Source organism: Odontomachus brunneus, unplaced genomic scaffold (genome assembly GCF_010583005.1).
Source record: "Odontomachus brunneus isolate Ranch 3 - 2012 unplaced genomic scaffold, Obru_v1 Obru_scaffold_217, whole genome shotgun sequence".
Taxonomy (NCBI): domain Eukaryota; kingdom Metazoa; phylum Arthropoda; class Insecta; order Hymenoptera; family Formicidae; genus Odontomachus; species Odontomachus brunneus.
In genome coordinates, this window is record NW_022639667.1 from 411,122 (window position 1) to 414,396 (window position 3,275).

Genomic DNA, 3,275 nt, shown 5'->3' on the forward strand with positions numbered 1-3,275 from the left:
ACCCCCCCCCGCCCCTCACCCTCCCTCGGAGGACCATGGGTTAGAACGGGCCTATAATACCTACTCAAATCCAGATGCTACTTTTATATGTTCATAGAACATCCATAGGATATCTTGTCGGGGACTTTAGCATATCCTCCAATTTCATAAACGGATATCCCACAAACGTATATTGAATGTCTGAAAGACATAAAACGGATGGCTTATTAATATCCTCAATATCTTTAAAGGACATCTTATGGATATCCATAGGATATCATATACATATGCTGTTTGGGGTAGTGGCATCACCAGTTACCGTATGATCGTTGAAGTTAGACATCGCAACAGCATGGTCATCTAAAGATGGTGACGCCTCACACGGGATCGAAACCACGCCGCATCTCACGAATAAGTGTTTTTTTTTTTTTTTTATTTACACAAAATATTTCAATATGTCTAGGTATAGCTTCCGGAATGGAGCCGTGTCTTGAATCAGCGATGTGCCGACGTTTCGCAAACGTTGCAGTTTGCATTATCAGGGCTGAGAACTCTGATACTGAGCTCCCTTGGGTAAAGGTTGTCCTTATATGCCCCCTTCCCCACCCCCCTTTGTGTATATGGTGTTAGGGAGTAGGGGACGAGGCTTGAATCCAGCCAATCAGCGTATTTTAATTGATCAGCTGATCAATTAAAAACCGGGAGGGCAGTATGCCAAATAGAGTTTACTTGCATGCCTTTGTCTCGGTTGAGGTTGTTGGGGTGTTTTAAAATTTCTAGACCTTCACGATGTTTTCTGGCAAAATAACTCTGTGAGGGAGCCAATTTGGTGGCTTTGTCATGTACGGAGTGTCCAGTCTCCAACCAGTGTTCAGCTAGGGCTGATTGAGTAAAATGACCATACTTGGTACATCGCTGGTGTTCCTTGATTCGCGTACTGATCTTCCTCCCGGTTTCTCCTATATAAACTTTACCACAAGAGCAAGGGATCTTATATATACCTGATGTTTCTAGGCATGATTTCTGATCCTTCGGATTTGGGAGTAAATAGGAGAACTTCCCATGGGGTTTGAAGATTTCTTTGATTTCGTGTTTACCCAGAATCCTGCTGATAGGTTCTGTTATGCCCTGGAGATATGGAAGGACAGCCGTCTTTCTCTTTTCTCTCTGTTCATCTAGTGTGTCAGTGTTTTTAGGACTGACAATTCTGTTCTTCTGGTTTTTTATTATTTGCGAGATGTTTTTGCTGTTGTATCCATTTTTGGTTAAGGCTGTACCGCATACCGAAACCATGTGGATGGTTTCAGTGGTGCGTTCCTCAAAACTTCATTCTCAAAATGTTCCATAAAAATGTTTGCAATGATAGGAGATATAGGAGATCCCATCGCCGCTCCAGAGGTTTGTTCGAAAAACTCTTCTTGGCACTGAAAATAAGTTGAAGTTAAGCAGTGTTCTATTAGTGGGAAGAGGTTGGCAGGAAATTCCTCGGAATTTTTGATGATGTTCAAAGTATCCTGGACTGGAACATTAGTAAACAGTGAGACTACATCGAAACTCACCAGGATATTATTAGTATTCATCTTGATTTTTGTGATCTTATTCACGAAATTCGTTGAATTCTTGATATGGGAATCATTGAGACCAGTATGTTTCTGGAGGGGTTTGATGAGATAGCGGGCTAACTGGTAGGTAGGTCCCCCAATATTGCTGACAATAGGGCGTAAGGGCACTGATTCCTTGTGGATTTTTGGAAGACCGTAGAGTCTAGGTGCTGAAGAATCTTCAGGGGTTAAATACTTGATAGATTGAAGAGGGAGACATTTTTCAGAAAAGAAGATGTTTTTTTCTCTATGCTGGATGTTGGGTTGCGTTTGTGTTTCCTGTAGACTTTTTGGTCTGAGAGTAAACTATTGATTTTACTGCAATAATCTTTTCTGTTCATAACTACAGTAGCGTTCCCTTTGTCTGCTGGTAAAATTAGGATCTTGTTATTTTGTTTCAGACCGTGCAGAGCTCGGCGTTCTTTTTTGTTTATATTTTGTTTGGGAAGTTTGGCTTTGCGTAAGATGTTGGTTGTTCGATTTCTAATGTCATTGCTTGCCTCTAAAGAAAGGTGGAAAATAATCGTTTCAATTTGGCTGATGGTTTCTTCCGTAGGGATACTAGAGGGAGTGACAGCAAAATTGTGTTCCTTAGCTAGAACAGCGGGGAGCGGTGCACTTGGACACGGTGCATTTGGACACAGCCAATCACAGCCAATCGCACCGTGTGATTAGAGACATTTATAGGGTCCCTTGGAACAGCAATTTGTGATTGGACTGTGTCCAATTGCCCCGTGTCCAACTGATATACACCCAGAACAGCGACTTCGGATGGTGATAGGTTTTGATCGCTAAGATTCTTCACTGTATGTGTGAGAACTGGCATTTGAATCTGTGGATTGATCTTATCATACTTACTCTTCTGTTTTTGTGTTCTTGCCTCAGCTGAGTGAACAGCTTGTTCGTGAGTAACCCGATCCAGTGTCAGCCACAGCTCAGGCTCCAACGATTTTGCAAGAGAGAGATGTAATTTTAATAGTTTTTGGGATATCTCAGCCAAGTTCTTCTTGGTGGCTGAGATTCTGTCTTTGACTAACCTCAACGACGCATGTCGTAGAATGCCTTTGGCCTGGTTAGAAGATGGAAATGGATTTTTTAATTGAAAGCATTTCGGTACTACATGATGGTCGCGGCACCGTTTCAGAAATGCTAGGGAGCACAGTTGGACATGCAAGGACTTCCTGAGTTTGGAAAATAAATTTTCCGACCCTAGGATAGCCTCTCCGTGCAGGCTTCTAATACTAGATTTGAGGCTTTCACGGCCATTGATACAATATCTAGGTATAGCTTCCGGAATGGAGCCGTGCCTTGAATTAGCGAAGTGCTGACGTTTCGCAAACGTTGCAGTTTGCATCATCAGGACTGAGAACTCTGATAGTGACCTCCCTTGGGTAAAGGTTGTCCTTATATGCCCCCTTCCCCCCTTGTGTAGATGGTGTTAGGGAGTAGGGGACGAGGCTTGAATTCAGCCAATCAGCGTATTTTAATTGATCAGCTGGTCAATTAAAATACGCTGATTGGCTGGATTCAAGCCTCGTCCCCTACTCCCTAAACACCATCTACACAAAGGGGAGGAGGGGGGCATATAAGGACTACCTTTACCCAAGGGAGCTCAGTATCAGAGTTCTCAGCCCTGATGATGCAAACTGCAACGTTTGCGAAACGTCGGCATATCGCTGATTCAAGACACGGCTC